Source organism: Thermobia domestica, chromosome 13 (genome assembly GCF_964235325.1).
Source record: "Thermobia domestica chromosome 13, izTheDome1.hap1.1, whole genome shotgun sequence".
In the NCBI taxonomy this organism is placed as follows: domain Eukaryota; kingdom Metazoa; phylum Arthropoda; class Insecta; order Zygentoma; family Lepismatidae; genus Thermobia; species Thermobia domestica.
In genome coordinates, this window is record NC_137466.1 from 66,500,088 (window position 1) to 66,522,392 (window position 22,305).

The 22,305-nt window shown below is 35.0% G+C and overlaps 1 long non-coding RNA gene across 1 annotated transcript in view; it reads left to right on the top strand.

Moving 5' to 3' along the window:
- Positions 1–22,305, top strand: part of LOC145668204 (uncharacterized) — a 332,744-nt gene that overhangs the window by 85,903 nt on the left and 224,536 nt on the right. Inside the window, exon 2 of the long non-coding RNA XR_014127985.1 lies at positions 20,386–20,438. This is a non-coding gene — a long non-coding RNA (uncharacterized LOC145668204). The remainder of the gene's footprint in view (positions 1–20,385; positions 20,439–22,305) is intronic.

The following is a 22,305-nucleotide window of genomic DNA, read 5'->3' on the forward strand; positions in this document are numbered from 1 at the left end:
GTGTGAAAGTGGTGCGGTAAAATGAGCGTCCTGACGGACTTCTAAAGAGGCATGATCATTGGTGCCCGTCTGGTTGAAGCTTCAATGGCAACAGTGGCGAACATTGTGGGGGTATCGAAAGGCACTGTGTTCAATGTCACGAGATCATACACAATTCATGGGCAAACGACGTCTGCAAAGCACAACAGTGGTCGAAAGACAATCCTGTCAGATAGGGACCACAGGGCATTAAAACGGATTGTAGCAGCTAAAAAGAAGACAACTGCAATGAAAATTACGTCTGAACTCAATTCCGGCCTACAGAACCCGGTTTCATTGAAAACAGTGTGACGGGAACTTCATAAAATGAAAATTCATGGCAGGGCCGCTACCGCCAAACCCCTGGTCACAGCAGTAAATGCGATGAGGCGTATCGAGTGGTGCAAGGACCACAAGGCGTGGACTCATGAGCACTGGAAACACGTAATGTGGTCCGATGAATCGACTTCCACCTTGTTTCCAACAACTGGTCGTGTTTACGTATGGAGAACACCGTCGCAGGCCTATGATACAGACTGTAAAGCATAGGGATGGTTCTGCTACAGTATGGGCAGTGATATCGTGGTTTTCTGCAGGTCCCATCATACCCCTGCATGGAATGATGGATGCTAAGGCGTATGAGGTCATTGTTGGGGGACCAGGTTCTACCCATGGCCCAAATATTGTTCCATGATGGTGACGGCATCTACCAAGATGATTTGGCACCCTGTCACGCTGCAAAAATAGTGAAATCATGGTTTGAGGAGCATGACCAGGAGCTATCATACCTCCCCTGGATGCCACAATCACCAGATCTGAACATCATTGAGCCATTGTGGTTTGTTAGAAAGGCGTGCTCGGTCTCATTTACCCTCCATCAGCATCCCTTAAGGAACTGAAGCATGTTTTGGAGGAACAATGATACAAAATTCCACACACTACGATTCAGGAGCTATATACGTCCATTCCACGTCGGATCCAAGCTGTTTTGGACGCAAAAGGAGGCTCCACACCACACTAGGTATGATTTTCACACTTTTGCAAACGTTTTAGTTATATATTACCAAGCAAAAGGGTGACAAGCCGATAATGCATTGATTTTATTTTCAGCATTACAAATTTTATTTCTCGGGTTCGGGATAGAAGATCATAGGAGTTAATTGTTTCTGGCTAAGTGAAGTATTGGAATTGAATGTGTTCTGAAATTATAATTTTGATGAAGTTTGATTTACCAAAACCACTTTATCTACAGGATGGACATAAGTTTCCCCAATTTGTGAGAAAATGAAAGAGTCTAGGTGACTTCAGTGTACTTACAAATACTGTTCAAACTATATACCACCATGTTCAATGCACAAGGTACATATCTTCAGCACTGATTTGCAAATACCATGATACAATCAAGGATTGGCATCCAATCTGTGTTCGATTAGCTGTTTTGTGTGATCCAAATTCTGTAATTGACCGGAAAACACCTAATCTTTGACAATAGCTCACATGGAGAAGTCACTTGGTGTGAGGTCACATGAACGGGCTGATCAATTTTTCGTGCCACGACGACCAATCCATTGATCGAAATATTGATCGAAGAAATCCCTCACAGCAAGTTGAGGCGGTGTTCCATCGTGTTGCTACATGTTTATGTAACGAGGTTTATTTCTAAGTTCTGCAATGACAAATTCCTGCAACATCTGTAGGTATTTGTTATTGGTAACAGTTCCTTTGAAAATAGAATGATCCTATGACACCACCACTCCAAATACCATGCCATACAGTGATACCAGGAACGTTTCACTCTTCAGTCACAATTTCGTGTGTAATGGTATCACTCCAATAAACACAATTGTCTCTGTTTGAGCGACCGTTCATCTTGAAGTAAATCGTTTCCAGAAGTCTCTGTCAGCTTCGTTCCGAATGAGAAACCAACACACCGGTCCGGATCATATTCGTGCAACGCGTGCAGAAGCTTTGACTGGTATCCACATCTACTGCAAAGTGCCCCACAGAACCCGTAGGTCGGTCGAAGAGGGTCCACAGCCAAAAGGCGTCGTTCCATGACGTCTCAGATGCGTTCGATGGGATTGAGGTCCGGTGACCGTGATGGCCAGAGAAGTGTGACCAAATCAATCCAACCCAATCTGCTGCCATTCCTAGAGCGGTGGGCAGCCGCATTGTCCTGTTGAAAGATGAGGTCACCATCCGGATGTTGAAGCCAAGCAAATGACAGGACATGACCATCCAGAGAATCGCGGTAATGTTTACCTGTGAGGGACCGTGTCACATATGTTAGGGGACCCATTTCAGCCCACGTAAAGTGCCCTACATGAGAATACCACCATCAATGGCCTGCACAGTTCCCTGCTGGCACGGTGGATCTATTGCCTCGTGAGGTTGGAGACACGCCCGTACCCGTGCACCAGCATGTATCAATGAAACGTGACTTATCTGTCCAGGTAACGTTTATCCACATTTCCACGGTCCAGTGGCGGTGTTCCTTTGCCCATACTAGACGTTGTTTCCTGTGTTGAGCGCTTAGAAGGAGTACTCGTTTGGGCTGATGGTTTCTGTACCTCATAGCGAGTAGGTGGTTGTGGATTATGTGGTTGCTAACACGGCGATGTTGTATGGAACCTCTCCGCGATTTGACATACTGTGGCCCGTCTATTGGCTGTTACGATGCAGACCAGTCGACGCCTACCCCTATAGTCGACATGTCCCTGACCGCGGCAGTTTGCCCGTGCGGATGCGGTTTTACCGGAAGCCTGGTACTCAAGATATACTCTTGACACAGTTGCCTTTGAAAATCCGAGTGCCACAACCAGTTCTGAAATCGAGCCACCCAGTCGTCTGGCCCGTAAGATTTGATCACGGTCATATGCACTCAGGTCCTTCGTCGTGCCCATCACACACTACACTGACAAGGATACCAAGAGAGAAAGCACACAGCAAGTGCACACGCAAGGTGCGTTTCATTCATATGCATTTATGGAGCTTCTGCAGGGCGGTTTCTGCAATAGTTTGCTATCTCTAATTCAACTCATGATCAATGTATGTGTATGTGGGGAAGGCAGGAACACCGTGACGAGACGAGACAAGACAGAATTTTAGTGGTAAGATACGAACAAGAGAAGATAGAACTCTTATAATAAAAACATGTACATTTTCCGAGACACACCACTTTCACGGCACGCTTCCTAGACAGGGGGAGGGGGACAACTTCAACTCTTGTCCTCTACACTACCTGAACTGACTTTGGATGTACCTTCGGGTTTCAACCATATCATAATGAGTAGGATGTTCTTCTCTGGCGATCCTGTCTTTGATTCTTCACACGTGTCTTCCTAATTGCTGTTACCTTAATCACACGAGCATAATGGAGTACTGGTACATTTAATTAAATGCCATACTCACTGTCTTTCCTATTCCTTACGTTTCACCTTCTTCGAAACAAAAAATAATAGAACATTGGCTAGTGGTTTTAAATTGTTGATTAAAATGGAACGTTATCTATTTATTTTGCAAGCTTATAGAATGAGTTGAGTTGATTGTGGGTTTAATGTATTTTTGTTAATCTTTATTAAAGATTTCAGAATAGAGCAAATGTTATTTAGAGGTACAAAAGGTAGGCTGTTCCGTCCGTTCCATAGAGGAATCGCCACTGATATTGTGATATATTGACTAAATATATTTTCTGTGACTGAACTTAAAACTGTGCTTTAAATAACTTTTCAAGTAGTAATGCATGATCAATACATATTAAGCACTTTCGGAGTTGCTTCTTTAAAACCATTTTTAGTTTTAGAGTAGCGACGCATGGTCACCTCATATTAAATACTTCATATCTCTGTATACTTCATCAACTGAATCAATTTTCTAATCTCCGCTCTTTCATATGTCAATAATAGCATAAATGCATTTAGTTATGACACATAGCTAATTTCTGAATTCTGGAAAATTTTGTTAAGTACGTTTTATTTTAAAACTGCGTATCATCATATACGTATTATAAAACTTGAACCAAGTCACCTTTTCGACTATAACTTGATAACTTACAATCCAAGAAATTTATGGATGTATACGAGGTTTAAACACCCTTTTTCCAGCACAATTGCACAAGATTCACATATATGCATATTTCTGCTTAGGTATGAAACAATTTCAAGTTATTATTCTTTTATCTGGCTATTATAACTATGCAATGTACACATTTCTCAATTGCATATTTCTTTTCCGTTTTGCACACAGAATGTCCTTTGTTAATCCCGTAATATTTACCAGTTCATGAAAAATACAAATATCAATAGAAACTCCCCAAAATTATTGGACACTTGTAATTACATAAAACTATAATTAGATATAAGATGATATAAGATACCTTACGTTAGATTACAACTGACTTCTATTTTTAAGTGGAAAAGTTCAACTGTGGAGAAATAACAGAACATGCTGTGCGATGTAATTGCTCCGTACATTCTATGTTCGAAGTAGTACCTCCAACAACATACGAGAGTGACATTTAATAACCATACAGTGAACATAGTTACTGAATCTCTCAAGATGTTAGGGTTCATAATTAGAACTGGAAAACAATTTAACAATATCACCATACTAACAAAAATGTATTATTCCTGTGTACGATCAAAACCGGAATATGCTGCTGTGATCAGGAACCCATCACAACAGCAATATCAACACCAACTGTTTTTGAAAAAAAAAAAAAAAAAGTCCAATCTAAATTTATCAAATACTTGGCATATAAGAGAACTGGAGTCTATCCATCTTATGAAAACTATCTAACATTAATAAACAACTTCTGTATCTCTACATTTGAACAAAGACGAATTTTTCTCCATAAAATAGTACAAAACGAGTTAAATTGTACGGATCTCTTACCGACACTAAATTTTCATGTCCTGTCACTTAAAACTCGTGCTGATAACTCTGGCCTGTTCTATTGAAAAAAAAAAAAAAAAAAGCAAAGACCAATGTATTATTGAAATCACTAATCTGGAGAATATGCTCTTCTTATAACAAAATATGTATCGAACACAAAGAAATTGACATATGTAATATGAACTCTATATTTAAGAAAATTATTGTAAATGTATGTATTATGTAATACACCAACACTACAATTGGGCTTATGCCTGTTGTGTTGATGACAAATAAATAAATATTCTTTCTTTTTTTCGGGCGTGATAATGGATAAGCGGTTAGCGTACGCTCCTTTGGCGTGGAAGACTCGGGTTGGATTCCCAGAGGAAACTCATGTAGTTTGAATTCCACGTTAAGCTGTAGATCCATATCTCACATTGTCTCGCTGCTGAAAGAGACGCCTCGCGAATCTATGGGAGCGTCTGGACGAAATAACACTTTTCTGTTGTGCTGTCAACCCACGACCTCTTTAGTATTCTGTACCCGAAGATCTTTCTCAGAATAAATACATTTGTTAAATGTAAATAATTAGAACTTTTCATTAAATAAATAAATTTGTTAGATGCAAACAACTAGAGCTTCTCATTAAATAAATAAATTTATTAAGTATAAACAATTAGAGCTTTTCATTAAATAAATAAATTTGTTAGATATAAACAATTGGAGCTTTTCATTAAATAAATAAATTTGTTAGATATAAACAATTAGAGCTTTTCATTAAATACTGTAAATAAATTTGTTAGATATAAACAATTAGAACTTTTCATTAAATAGATAAATTTGTTAGATGCAAACAACTAGAGCTTCTCATTAAATAAATAAATTTATTAAGTATAAACAATTAGAGCTTTTCATTAAATAAATAAATTTGTTAGATATAAACAATTGGAGCTTTTCATTAAATAAATAAATTTGTTAGATATAAACAATTAGAGCTTTCCATTAAATACTGTAAATAAATTTGTTAGATATAAACAATTAGAACTTTTCATTAAATAGATAAATTTGTTAGAAATAAACAATTAGAGCTTTTAATTAAATAAATAAATTTGTTAGATATAAACAATAAGAGCTTTTCATTAAATAAATAAAGTTGTTAGATGTAAATAATTAGAGCTTTTCATTAAATAAATAAATTTGTTAAATTTAAACAATTACAGCTTTTAATTAAATAAATATTTTTGGAATGTAAACAATTAGAGCTTTTAATTAAATAAATAAATTTGTTAAATGTAAACAGCAATTAGAGCTTTTAATTAATCTTGATTTTAAACTATAGTCAGTGTACAGTGGGGCGAAGATTTGAGCGCAACATGTAACTTTTAAAAGTAAATATAAAATAAGACATTTAAAATAACACATTAGCTCCACAAAGTAAAACATTAAAAAAAAAAAAAAAAAACTTTTTCAGATTATCGTATATCGTGAAATTGCAGAGAATTTATGAATTATAAAACTGTAGTAATAGCTGAAAAATATCCCGTTAATATCACTAAATAAAACCTCTCTCCCATGTATTAGTAAAAAAAAAAAGTAGAAAAATAACTGTTTCAGTTAAGTAGTTTCTTTCCAAAAAAAGTAAAAAAAAGAAAAAGAAAATATACAAAAAGGAGTTTTATTTTAGTTTTTTTTTTAACGGTAGCCAATGATTATCGGGTAATACCGCTATTATCGTTCCATACCTAACGATCTGACAAATCATTTTGTGTGTGCCCCGTACTGTTGTTCAATGGCTTGAGCTATTCCAATGGAGCGAATCACCTTTTAAAAAAAGAAAAAAAAGAAAAAAGAAAAGGAAAAGATTAAGATAACAGTGTTTCTTACATTATGTCGTTTTGTGAAGCTGAAAGCGTGTGTGGCGTGTTGAAAATTTCCTATATAACGATACCCAATTGCCGGCAAATTATATTCTCCTTTCCCCCTTCATTTTCTTCTTTGCCTCTCTTTTCTGTGCTTACTGATGCCCCTTCTCATCCCATTATACGTATCTATACTCGTTTTGTTTTATTGAAGCTTTTAAGTAATTTTGCCTCTTCTTTAAACGACTCAGCAATGGCGTATTGTAAAAAAAAAAAAATACATTCAATATTATCAACTTGAAAGAAAAAAAAGAAACGTTATGATTTGATGATTTATTATTTTCTTCTTAAAATAATGAAAATAAGAAGAAGAGAAAGGAGGTTGACTATAGTTTCTTCGTCCCCACTATTTTCCTCTTGAAGTAAAATAGGGAAGTCAAGAATTTTTACTTTGAAAAGCCAATTGAAACAGATTTTGCAAAGAAAGAAAGACGCAAGAGAGCGAGAGAGAGAAAGAATAAATGGCTAAAATGATTAGAGTGATGAACTATCATATATTAATAGTGGTATCTGTATTTTCACAATTTCTTTATATGCCATTAACCCTGTACAGTGTCGCTTTCATTTTGCCTGGAACATCACACGAAGCGTATTAACTTATGCTTTGCAGAAAAAACTTGGATTATCTCGGGTAAACCAGCACGTCTCGGCGTTCTATCTAGATTTCATATTTTTACCGATACATTCAGTGTTTATAATACGATGCGGAGATTTAAAAAAAATGACGCATTTCACTGAAATTTAGATAACGTTTTCATCACTTGTGTTACGAAAGAGGAAAATATACACTTCCATTGATATATTTTTCTACTCATTGTCAAGTTGTACACAAATTTAACATAACAATACAAAAAAAAATATATATATATATAGTTTTTAAAACTTGTAAAAGTAAAACATTTTTTAAACAGGCACAAACTTAAGGAATATCGTCATAACTTTTCACATATGCTCGTACTTTTAAGTTCTCGTTAAGTAGTTGCTACGCTAGTAAATAAGCTGCTTGGATAAAGCGGCTTATGGGCTACTCGGTATATGTTGTATATTTGCCCCTGTATAAAAACCCACATATTCCCGAATTATTTTTCGTCACGAATTTCGGTCATATTTATAAATATTAATTAGTTAGTGTCAATAATTGCTAAAATGGTGAAAATTGTTGGATATTTCTAATGAGATCATCTGTATGGCGATGGGTCGAAATCGACCCCCTGGGAATATCGTGGCTAATACTCTGGGTCGTTTTCGACCCCGTGGGAGGATATGTATAGGTGGGTCAAAAACAATCCAACGGGAAAAAGTGAGTTAAATTATTTTCTTTCTCATGGCTCACTATGTTAAAATTGTTTCATTTTGAGAATATTTATCGTTTTCATTATTGGAATTCTCTATTATTTGTTATTTTATACCACATTTTGTAAAATCTTTCACCATTTTATTTGTTTCTTATTACTGTTCTGTATTAAATTCTTGTTTTAATTTCATGTTACAGTATTTTTATATCATTATTTCTTGTTTTATTTTATTTTAAATTCTCAATCTTTAAGTTATTGTTTCATTTATATTTGCTAATTTTTGTTTGAAAGTCTCATCCTTTATTAAATATAATTAGTGGTAGAGTGTTTTGTGTCATAATTTTGTCTCTATCATGTTTCTCGTAACTTATTGTTGTATGTTAAATTGCTACAGTGCTATAAAACATTTTATTTTTTTACGCCGATTATGTACGCACACATACACCCACCCACCCACCCACCTACCCACACCCACCCACCCACACACACACACACACACACACACACACATATATATATATATATACTCTCTCCCTTTATTTTAATCTTACAGACTGTTCTTTTCACATTACATTTTATTATATGTTAGCAAGATGTTATTCTGCTTTGATTTTTTTATACTTCATATTGTTAAATTCTTACTGTTGTACAAGCTTATTTTATTTTTCATATTGCATTATCTTCGTTAATAGATTTTGATTCTCATAGTGCTACAGTTTTCATTCTTTTAAATTTTTACTTTGCATTAGTATGTTTCTATTTTCTGACATCTTTGCTATGTGTGAAATTGTCGTTACGAATTAAATCTTGTTTATTTAGTATGACATTGAATTCATCTTAACACTGCATTAATTTGGTTTCTTTTTCATTTATATATATAAAAAGAACAAACCTATCATATATTAAATTCTTTTCCGCCTACTAGACTCAAGATGTTGTTTTATAGTTTAATATTTTGTAATAACTATATAATTCCATATAAAAGTTAATACTTACAACACAATTTCACTTCTAATTTTCATTATTTGATTATACATTTTTTCTTAAGTATTTTGTGTTAAACTTTTGCCCTGCTCTGGGTTTATTATTTTCTCGAATAATTTCTTGATGCAATAATTATGAGAGTGAGTCCTAGAACTTACTAACAAATGACTATTTTTTGTTATGTACTTTAGTGTGAATGAAAACTTACAATTAGTTGAATGAAAATCAAAGACAACGATAGAAATAATGGAAGAAACCTTTAGAAATTAAAAAAAAAAAAAAAAAAACATATATGTGAGATTATGACTAAAGAGAGAATAAAAACTCATAAAATGCTTCCTGAAGAGTATTATACTCTAGGGAACGGAAACATCATCACTTCGCAAAAGCAGTGATAAACGATTAGAGAATTTCGTTTTTCAATGTTAACTTAAGCTCAACATTACGCCAGTTGCTCACCTCAAAATGTAGTTATCTCAGAATTTCTCAACTCAATCGTTGTTTATTGTCTTTAAGACTAAGTATAAGAATTAGAATCTACTTTCAAGATTTGTAATTTTGTTCATTCGAGGTGATCAATCGATTTATGCACTCGTATGTCTCATCTTTCCACTACTAAGGAAATACTTAAAAAAAAAAAAAAAGAAAGAATTAATCACAATTATTAGCATATCTTGTAAACCATACTATGTACTGTCTTAATAGTGTTATCAGTATGACGAAAAATAGTCATTAGCGGTATACTTCAGTATTTCTGGCGTGAGGTTAATAGGTGAAGTGGTTATGATTAGACATCGGATTTTTATGGAAATGCATGTTTTGTTTGCTTACATGCACCTCTGTTAAAGTTAGTAGGGGCATCTAACGACAGTAGTAAAGCTCGGGCTTAAAGTTTTATAGTGCATATAAATACATATTTAAAAGGTTAGAGCATATATTAGTGCTTAAGAGCATATTCAGCATATGCCATATTTTTTTTTTTCATTTCAGATGTATGCTTATAGCAGTGCTGGGCTATAGCCCCCCTCCGTTGACACTCAGGTATACACTGGATAAAATGGGCTTCAATCCTGCTTTACACTCTATAAAGCGGCAAATTATGATTTAGTCGCTCCCTTGATCATATCCTGGATCCGCCACTGGCTTATAGCATAAAATAAATCCAGTTTTAGTTTGTATTTTCAATGCATTTACATGTCTATGCAACAGAGCAGCTTTTTTCATGGTAGGATGGAAGAATGCCTAGTTTATGGAGGACCAATAATGTTAGCAACCGATCAGCAGAGCAAACACACATACTCTACAATTGTCAAGACGTTAAGAGAAATTTCAGAAATTTCAGGAATTTCAGACGTTAAGAGAATAATAAAGACATTCTAATATCGTGTCCACATCAATTTAGAAACAAGAGACACGATGAATACTGCTCAATGAATGCTTAACTATAGTTGATTAAGTTCAGCACGAGCTCTAGTCAGTTCCTGGTAAATTTGGGCGCTCCGTGGAAAAGAAATTGTATGTTATTGCCAGAAACTCTGACTTCAAAACAGTTGAAGTCATGGAAAAATGCCTTCAAGGTTTAAATTTCAACTTGTCAGAAAACATAGATACTAAACTTGCTCCCCTCTATAAATATTATTCATGTTGACAAGTCATTTTGCGGCTACAAATGTCACGAACTGATACCAAAAAATGAAGAAAAGCATCTTGTGATATGCTGTAAGGCTAATTGCGAAAAGGAGTAAATCCTTAAAAACGATTTTCTTTTGTGCAGTGGAGCCGTGTATAAAAATTAGGCTCGTTATTATTTCGTGTAAAGTAAATGTACGTTAAAATACAATTGTAAAGAAAAACTAGAGATCCTGTTTCCATATCACTGTGTTCATTTTAATCTCATAATTTATGTTTTAAAAAGTTAGGAGTATATAAACCGTAACTGTCATACAAATAAATTCGGAAGAGAAGTCCCTAATAGATAAAGTACACCTTCGATATTACATTCCATCTACAAAATTTTGTCACAACTTGCTGCATTTTTGAAAACGCTCTCTTTTATTGCACTGTTAGTGCTTATTAAGTGCATATTTTAACACATTTAAGAGCATGGTTACTTGCATATTTCATGAATTTTAAGTACGTAAAAATCCTATGTCTATGATACAGCATCGATTTTTAGGTTTATTAAAAGTAACTTTGCTCGATTTTTCTTGAAAATTACGCATAAGGATATATTATTTGGTTCACATCTATGAGGCGTATCAATTATAATCTCTTACCTTTTACATATTTTACGTCGTGCGCTATTTATATTGTAGATTTATGTTTATTTATCAAATTCTTTCAAATTTTTAATAAGTCTATATTGAGTATTAAGTATTTGCTATTATTTGCAATTTTCATATTATTATATTAAACTTGGACTCTGCTTTAAATTAGCACAGTTTAACATATATTGAAACTTCAATCGAGCGTGAAAGTTTACTTAAAAATGAGGAAAAATTTATGCATTGTAATTTCTGGTGAGGTAACAGTTTAGTAAAGTATATTAAGGAATTTTGAAAGCGTTTTCTTTTTCTTACTTCGACATTTATAGTTAAAAATATCTAATGTTCTCACCAGCGAAATTGGAAATTTAGGTAATTTAAAATAAAAAGATATAAAATAAACTAATTCTTAACTGAACATATATTTTCTATGATATATTCTGATTAAGACTGAGTAACTTGTACGAGAGCTTCAGTAACGAAAAAAGAAAGAAAAGAAAAGAAAAGGCTTATACACGCATAGACAGGAAAAATTCTTTATATACTTGTCTAACGTCTTCTATCCTTTTCCGTCCAACAAAAGCCATGATTGATGAGCTTGTACCAGATAGATGCATTGATGAGGAAAAATAATAAAAAAAAAAACGCTAAAGAGGACGGGAAACAGAATGTATAATAACTGAAGAGAAGAAAGATAACCAACAAAATATGCTCATGGTGTATTTGAAAACGAATGCAATATCCATCCGTCAGTAATACATTGACAGCAAGCGTCCCACCTTCAAGGTAAAAGCCTTGTATATACGAGCAAGGGCGTTGCTTGATGTTCTGCTGTTTTTAAAGTCTAAATTCTCCTCTCTCTCTGTGTGTGTGCGTCTGTATCTATCTACCAGCCAACCAATCTATCTACCTACCTACCATACGCCGAAGTCTTATATGAATACGTACATCAAAAAACCCCTTTTCTCACTCACTTTACTGGCCGCCCGTCAGACAGGGCTGGCAGATGAGGTAGAAGATAATGGGTTGAATTTATGAGTCTGTTGTGAATGTTTTCTGGAAGAAAATCCATGGCGTGTGTGAGTGTGTGTGTGTGTGCTACGTATTTGTATGTATGTGTGTAATATGAGGAGAAGGAGGGAACAGGGAGGATGTTGTGGTTGGTTTCATACTCAGAGAAAGAGAGGTGGGATAGAAATACAAAAATATAAGATAAAGAAGGAGGAAAAGGGAGAGAATTCTCAAAATTGCCAACTCTGGACTACCCTTACTTGGTTTAGTTTCCATAGCTTGATAAAATGATTTACTTTAAATCAGTGGTTCTCAACCTAATTCCTATCACGACCTCCATTTTGTCACATCCTCTTTCCAGTGCCCCCCTTATAATTTCTGGTTTGTAATAAGCTTGCGTAGGATTTTTAATATACCTATTGCGAAGATCTCACGATATCAATCTATTTCTATAATAGTAGAATCTATTTCTTGTATATAGTGGATACAGTACCTTCCCTAAAAGTGAATGGATTAAAACGAAATTTGATCAGTTCATTCATATTACAAACATCGAATCCGATCCGTCATACTGTCTGAAAATGGAGGCCGTTTGAAAAATTTAAAACTTCATAACTCGCTTAATCTTGGGTCATATGATAAAAAAAATAAAGTGATTTCTAATTTTGGTTAAAAACTTGGACAGTTGTTAAAAATGTTATTGAGTATTTTAAATGACTTGATAATGTGCGTTGTGAAGATTGAACCGGACATTGCCGCACTAGTAAAATCACACCATGCTCAGATATCTCATTAGCTTCCAATTTTAATTGTATTTCAACATGTAGGTTTTGTTGCATTTGTATTTTTCTGGTATTTCAGTATGCAGTTCTCATTAGTTTCATATCGTACCTCTTTCATTTAAATTGATTTTTAAACAACTCTTCATCTGTTGAAAATGTTTAATAGACCTATTTTTTTTTTTAAAAAAAACTGCAATTTCATTTCCAGTCAAAACTGGACGGGCCACAGAAGGTAACGCCTTCTCTGGGGCCAGGGGAATAGAACTATTTTTGTTGTTCTTAAGAGTATATATAAAAATAATAATGTTTCTATGAGAACAAAATTCAAAATAATATTTAAAAATATTTTCCGGTATTAGATTCTAATTATATTTATCTTTTCAGCTTATCTAATTATATTTATCTTTTAAGACTCCCATGAAACCCTCTCGCGACCTGTTGGTGGTCGCTACCCCAGGTTGAGAAACCCTGCTTTAAATGAATTGGAGCTAAAAGAAGCATCTATATGAACTTATATACTAGATATATAAACATGAAATCGATTATGTCTGTCTCATCATTACGGGAAAATGGTTGAACCGTTTGAAATAAGTTTTTGAACATAGAACCTTGGACTTGATTTCTCTCAAAATTTCTGCCAAAAATGGAGTATATCTCGAGTCTCCCAAGTTAAGTACATAGCCCCTCTTGCTGATCTAGTGGCCAGCGCTTGCGTCTGTGATTCATGTCGCTACCTATCAGCTGAATTCAAAAACTCGTTTTCATTCAAGAGTTATCGTATAGACCTACAGTACGTATTAACAGTACAATATTGTAAGTGACACTGCATGATCCTATTAAGCAAACGATGTTGAATAAATTGTTTATTAAACACTAGTGAGGTCTCAACTCTGGAGTGAACTGAGCGTTTTAGATGTCTATAGTTAAAAGCAAACATGATTAGGCCCTATTTTGTTTTCGAAGTTCGACCGAGCTTGCGCGGGCTCAGAGTCACTAATTTTCAATGAAGGTCTCTCTCACTAATATTAATGAGGCTCACGCTACCTCTGATCTCCACCCACACCCGTTCAATTTTGAAGGCTTTCCCATCGAGAATTGAGCCCGGGACCTCATGTATCAAAGGCACTTGCTGCACCAGCCGCTGAACCATAGAAAAGGTATGCTAATATACTTTTTGTTTGTTTAAAATTTAACACCCTTTTCCAGCAAAGAAACTATATGGGATTGGTCACAACTCAAAGTGGGATCTGAACTACGTGATCCCTCACTAGGGATTGATTAGGATTAGAAATCTGATTTCTGCACTTTCGGCAGTTGTGGTCATGTTAACCTGTCATATGTGACATCCTTCGGTGATCACACTGCCCGGGAAATTGGAGAGGAAGAAAGAAATGGGGAAGGAAGGAAGAGACCTGTGACCGTTATGTTAGGTACTATCCAGGCATTTGCCTGGTATGAATGAGGAAAACCCAGAAAAACTTCAATCAGGATGGCCGGCCTGAAAAAAAAATCTGGCTCACTTTTTTGACCGAGTGTCCCGACCGCGAATCGAACCCGCGACCACTCACTAGGGTTTGAACCTAGGTGTCACCCAAAGATCGCTACCCACTGTAATAACTACGCTCGGAGCACAATTTGAGTGTCTTGTGCATACGTAATGTGAAACTCATTTGGAAGCAAAGGAGGGCCAAGCAGACCCGTAATCACAACCCGAAGAAAGAGGGCCGCAAGAACGTTTGAGACCGATTGAGCTCAGGAATATCTCTGGGGAAAGTATCTAAGTACAGAAAATGTCATTAAACATTACAAATGTAGAAGTAAACAAAATCAATATACTCGTGGTCGACCAAGACGACTAAAAGCGAGAAACAAAAGGAAAAAGAAAAAAAACAGAGCAATGTACGTTGAACAATGTAGCCTGTTCAATGAACGAGTGTTGAGTGACATTGCCTGTTCATGTTGTCATGCAATTTGTCGTACGTCAATGTCCTCACGTGATCAATCTTTGACGCCACACACACACAATCTTATATACGTACATCAGTGATTCTCAATAGGGAACACGAGAACTTTTAAAGGGTTTACACTGTCTAAAAGTTTAAGAAATCTAGCACTTTCTCTCCCTCTCTTTGAACAACTTTTTATACTTATTCATAGACAGAATTAAGTCGAACAAACCCGAATAATTTCTGACCAATTCAGATGTTTGCTGTTTCAACCAAATTAATAATATTTCCTACGTACAATTGCCTTTTTGATAACAATTGAACTGCCAAGCTTTCCCAAATACTTACGTTAAAGAAATAAAAACAAGTCGATCTCACGTCAGAGTCCTTACATCGGGTGTAACAACAAACAAACAAACAAAAAAGGTCATAGGCTATCTCTTTACTCATAGGCAGGTTTATGAGTAAAGATATGAAAAATTAGAAAGAGAAAAAAAGTTGAGATTTTCAATCTAAAACACAATGGCGGATTTACCCCGGGGTCTTGGGCTTAGATATTATTTATATATTTTTAAAGTTTAGGTCAATGTTCCGTTAAGGGGGTCCAGTAATTTCTTCCACACGAAATTTGCAATTTCTCCACTTCTTTCTATTGATTTTCGTTTGATTACATAATATAACGTTATATTACGTTAGGTTAATTTTGGCCCCCCTTAACGGAACATGGACCAAAGTTTATAGTAAACTCATGATATATCTATCATAGTCTGGCTTCTGGCTGGCTCCCCAATTTTTACCTTCTAGATCTGCCACTTCTAAAATTAAAAAAAAAATTACATCAGCCGTTTCGGCTCCATATTGGTAATGCACCTTATGTTAAATAAAAAAAAAAGCAAGGTTTCTCCTTCAACAGGTTGTTCCTTGAAACCTCACTATATCTACAATACGAGGGATTCGGAATTATATGTATGTAATCTTTCTTTCATCTATTTATATAATCTATCTCATCTTAACTTTCGCACTTCTATTGTTCGCATGTTTTGCTTTGTTTTCTCACTTAAATATATTCTATAATTACCATATTTATATTTATGTTGTGTTCAATTATACTTGTTCTTATGTTACAGCTCTTATGTTATTAAAACTGCACCTACCATTCAAGTATGATTATGATCGAAAAGATCATAATGTCCTAGTTCTAGTAATAAACAAATTAATAAATTAATAAACTACTCTTAGCCCATCCATGCCTTACTCTTTACCATAATCCCTTCACTTCTCCCACCTAAGAGAGGGTGGAGCTCTCTAAAAGGGAGCTAGCCTATGGCTAGCACTTCACTAAAAAAAAAAAAAAAAAAAAAAAAAAAAAAAAAAAAAAAAACCGGAATTATCTCCTCACACATCAATTTGCAAATTCTTCGTGTTGTATTTCTGTGGCATTACGTTCCGTTCGACTAGCCTGCTGAGCTGACAACGTTGCATTTTTATTTAATATTGGACGAATTACCAATATGAATCAAAAAAGGCTTGGGTAACTTAAAAAAATCGTGCTTTTTTTAGACTGAAAAGTATCCATTTTTAAGACCTTTCCTCTCTGTCCATTTTTTCGTATTATATGTTTTACTCATAACAATAATAGCCTATGACTTCGGACTTTTGTTACACCTGGTATATTGATTCCTAAATGAGATTGTATCAAAGCGTACTGTACATTTTTCTTATTTTCAAGTTTTTTTTTCTTTCCACTTTCTTATAATTTTATGTAGTAAATCAGTCTGTTCACGAATGCGAGTAGAGAGGTTTCCAAAGGATGCAGCAGGGTGCTATTTTTGGAATATAACTGTATTTTTTGACAACACTAGATGGGATCAGGGATAAAAGAGCATTAAATATTAACATTGATTTCATTATGAGCAGGATTTAATTTAAACTTGTTATTTTGAAAAGTAAAAAATAAACTTTTATAATTTATTTCAAACTTTCTTCTTCTTCCTTTTTTAACTTTGACAAAAATGCTCAAGTGAATAGAATGCCTTTGTACTTTATTACCGGAATAGAAATTTCTTGAAACATAGAATAATTCTTTAGAAAATATTTTCTTCATAGCAAAATTTCCTTTACTAGAGTTTCCAATCATTTTTTCCTAATCAAATTTCTCGATCTGTCAATTATTGGTTAATCATTGAACTGATTAATATATACTCCCTATGAAGACGGACACAAAGTATATTTTATTCGTTTGATCAGTTAATTTATTATATAAAAAATATTTTACGAGGGATAGTCAAGAAAGACTCAGAATATTTTTTCGTCATGGAAGACATTAAGGTGGATTCAGATTCATATGGTTTTCTTCAAAGTATTCTCCGTTTAGCTGAACGCACTTATCCCAACGCATTTGTCAATCCTGGAGGAACACGTACCGGAAACTGTTCTTTAATATTTTCAAAATTAGCCTTAGTTTTCTTCACTAGGATCTCCAAAGACCTAAAACGCAATTCTTTTAGCTCCTTTTCCAGACAGGGGAAAAGAAAATGTTACAGGGAGCTTAGTCTGGGGAGTATGGAGGATGGGGGCACATTCAATGTTTCTGCATGCGAAATGTTGAGTAACAACGTTGCACACTTGATGGATTGCATTGTTGTAGTGAGGTACCAACCAGAAGGATGCAGTGCCAGTCGTTTAGTTGAAATCTCCCCCGTAGCTAAGCGGTTAGCGTACACGCCTTTAGGGTGAGGGACCCGGGTTCAATTCCCGGCAGATGCCATGTTAAACTGTAGGCCCACGTTTCATATTGCCTTGGTGTTGAACGAGACATTAAAAATCAAATCAACACCAATAACAACCACATGAAGGAGTTGATTTGTATGACGTAGTATATTCTCAACTAATATTAAAACCAGTAGTGGAAATAAATATCTACTATTTCCGGTTTTAATAGAGAGTTAAAGAGGGGAATGAACTGTAGTCTTAGGACGCTAAATCGAGTGCAGCAAACTGCTTCTCGCTAGATATTACCGTTTATGCTCTATAGTGATCAACGTTAAAACCGGAAATGATAGATTTTTTTACCACTTCCGGTTTGAACATAACCTCCATGAACGAACCCTATTCTTAACTACTGATCTTCTACATTCTGGCCAAAATTTATAATAATCCATCAAGTTCTTGAGATTTCTTATTTCCCGGAATGACGGACAGACAGGATAAAGATCTAAAAGGTGTTTTGATTGGTATACCAAACTACTTAGCAACATCCGTAATGTAGTCGATGATTTTGCTGGCACATTATTCATGGATTCATCACTACTCATACATAGCCAACACTCGCTTATTCCATTCTCATACCGTCTCGTCCCGTCCCGTCTTTTGCTCTGGTATTTCTCTCTGTCATTTCTCTGATCGTAAAATTATGACTCTTACGTCATACCTAGGTCAGTTGAAACCAACTGTTGTCAAATCTTAAAACTTGTTTTAGGCAGAAAATCATATCAAATGTCGTGTGTCTATTCTTTACAACTGATGCGCTTTGTTAGAGTCTTCATGTCTACCTTTACTGAGCAGGCATATGTTATATATAGTATTTAACAATTTTGCTTCGAATTGGACAGTTCCAAGTTCAAATCCGACTTTCGATCATTCTGGTTAAATTTTTCACAGGGTTTTCTTTAGTCCTTCTAGGTAAATGACGGTAACTTTTAACATAAGCCCTAACCGTCTTCCTTTTGCATTGTTATTCTTGTAATGTTTTTCAGTGTAAACGATCCTAGTGATAATTAGTCGGTTCTTCGGATGGTTGGTAAAGAAATAGGGTAACTGACTACAATAACGCCACCATTCTTAGTTTTTCGAGGATTTCACATTTAATACTTAACGGAAAAAATAAAGATTGCATTGTTTAGTAGCTTGGTGTTCACTGATAACAACATAGTGCAAAGAACCTGGAAAAAATATATGTAGTACAAGTAATATATAAAAGTGTCGCGCAAAGTGAAATGGCGTTATTGCATACACTATGAATACAATAGCGCCAGGTTATCATTATTCATATTATCATGAAACCAATGAACTGAGATACGTTGGAACAAGTACAATTAGTTATAACAAGAAGAGCAGTATACAGTAAGAAGCAGTGTGTTGTCACAAGTTTCATGATACCACCCCTTGCAGGCTCCACATTGCAACCAATAAATAATTTTACCAGTATCATCGTAATAGTATCCTTTGTTAGTAACGCAATAGCAGGAGCTATCTTTGCTATGTTTTTGAATTTTTACTTTCGCCATTCTTTTTATAAGTACCCCCTTTTCCTGTCCACCCCCTTGCAAAATTGACCCTTTATCCTTCACGTTAGGACGTTCGTTTAACAGACTTCTAGTCACTATCGCTGCGCTTGCACGTTTTTTAATCTATTCCTTCCAGGAAGAGATCTGTTAATTTTTGGAGTTGGAATAAGTTCAGCTGTCACTGGAGGATGTAGAGTGAGAAGACTGAGGCGAAGCATTAGCTACAAGGTCACAAATACATGAAGATGATGTTGATGGCTGGGGACTGTTGATATCTTTAGTGAATGTCTGGTTATTGATGTCCAATGCAGTGCCAGTAGGAGCTTGTGTCGGAAACAATGCAAAAGTTGTTTCTGGGAGTACTCAAGGATTGAATGATTATATGCCAGTAGCTTGAAAAGCAGATATTGCATTCTGAGGTGTGGTAGCCTTAACCCAGACAGTAACGCCACTGCATCCATCGCGTTCGGCGTTATTGCAACCACACAACACAATGAACATACCATCGTTCCATTGCACTCTAGTAAGACGTTGCCTCACGTAAACACAGTCGATACACTCGTAATTAACCATTGTGTTTTATAAAAATAATACCGTTTAAATTCCTACACATTACGCGCCTGTAGTGATATTAACATAAAGAACTTTAAAAACTTTATTTACGTTTTCTGTTCTCAATTTTCTGGTCTGAATTGATAAAACAAAAACTGCACAACACACACTTTACACCACAGGAAATCAACCCCCGCGAGAAAAAAACAGATGTGCCTCCTATGCATTGACACATTGCAGAGAGCTACCATGTGCTTGGTTTTTGTGCTGTAAAGAGTTGAAAAAGAAATGGCGTTATTGCATCCCTGGCGTTATTGTAGCCAGTTACCCAAAATAAAATATATTTCTTTCTCAGAAAAAAAAACGAAACTGTGTGGAGTACAATATATTTTAGGCTTTAATATTAGTCTTAATTTGCTATTCTAATAGTGCCTATTTCGATTTTTATTTCAGAACAATAAATGGTGAACATATAATATTATGGACCCGAGACTTAAGAGCTACTGGTGAGTATTTGCATCTCAGTAACGGTACTTATATCACAAACAAAATTAGAAACAATTTGACAGATCAAAGCCACGTGGAAATTAGTTTTAAGAAGGGACTCTATGTCACGGGGGCATTAAGATCACAGAGAGAGGGACCAAACATAAATGCCATCTGATAGTTACATACGGAGGATTTCTGTAGAAAGGGACAAGAACATTACAATGTTGCTACCTTGTAACATAGTATGTCCAGAAGTATTTGTCAACCGAGATGGAAGGAGCATAGTAGAGACCTCAGTGAATATTCGCGACGTGGCAACAGGACAACACATGGTCCTCCAAATGTCAACTCGTTTCTAATTTCGCTTTGGGTATAGTAACTCCATTAGACATAAACAGGGAAGATACGTAAGTTTTATGTATTTTACGTCTGTTTAAGGTAAACCAGAAATACTTGTATTTTACTACTAATTATTACTGTTTGCTCTTTTATTTTAACTTTTTTTTTCTGTATGTATGCGTATATTATAGGGTACTGGACACTAAATTGTTACTTACATAATATATCCGCATTCTGAAACCCAGACAGAAAAAAAAAATACTACTGATTATGTTTAATAAGATGAATTACATAAGGAAAAGAATTGAAAAAAGTTGTTTCGGAATCTAGTAGTGTGGAATTAAATCTAGGTTCCTCACTTTTTGGGCCATTAACTGAGCTAAGTTTCCTGTCTTTGTTGATTATCCCTTCATTCTAAACAACATCCACAATCTTCAATCGATAATTTCATGCAGGCAATACGATATTATGCTGTTATTTTGAAATGACTGCTGCATACGCGTACATATTTGAAATTATTTCATTTTCATACATTATCACTGTTTACCCGCTAAGAAGCAAGTCTGATTCATTCTCCTTCCACTTTTTCAGCCCTTAATTTTCTTGTGTGCTTTCTATACAGTGCTTATCTCTGCTGCGAGATGTCCCTGGTTCAATCCCAGGACATGCGAGTTTGTAAAGGCCAACATCGAGTTTGTGAGTTTTTACAATGGTCTTCCATTTCCGCCCGTATTAACATTCCTCCGATTTTTTCATAATCATTCATTTGCATTAATCACTCATCTTCTTTAGACTACAGGGCGTAACCGTACTTGTTAAATTAAAGAAAAAAGATAAATCAATTATGTGTGCTTATCCACAACACAACAGGCTTAATGCCTAGTTATAGTGTCGTGTACATAATTATCTAACATAAACTATTATACATACACAGATATACGTCGTTAATTGCCTTTGGGGTTGGAGATCCAGGTTTGTTTCCCAGCTGAAGCTCACATGGTTCGGATCCCACGTTAAGCTGTAGATTCACATTTAATATAGCCTCGCTGTCTGAAAGGAACGCTAAACTAAACTAAAATTTGAAAATCTTATGTAAAAATGTCATAAATCAAGTCTTTACTCCTAATTTCCTTTAAAATACTATAGTACTATTTAAAAAATACTACAGTATATGATTACAGTGTGTGTGTCTGATCTTATATATTTTATGCTCAAACTTGTTTATATGAAGACAATAGACTGTTTATTCGTCTGCAACCAACGAAACTTCTGTGACGGTTTGGCTCGTAAAAGAAGCATATGCTCGACTATTATTTCTAAATCATTAGTTTTATTAATGATTTTGGTTTAGCAACCAAAAACTCCTTTATTCTGGATATTTAGTCTACTCTGTCCTTGCATCCGTCCGTCCCAAATACAAAAATAATAAATAAATAAATAAAAAGTAAAAAATAAATAAATAAATAAATAAATAAAAATCGAGAACTACTTGCTGTATCACTTGGCCAGCATGTAGAGAATCAAAACTTAGGAACAGAATTCGTT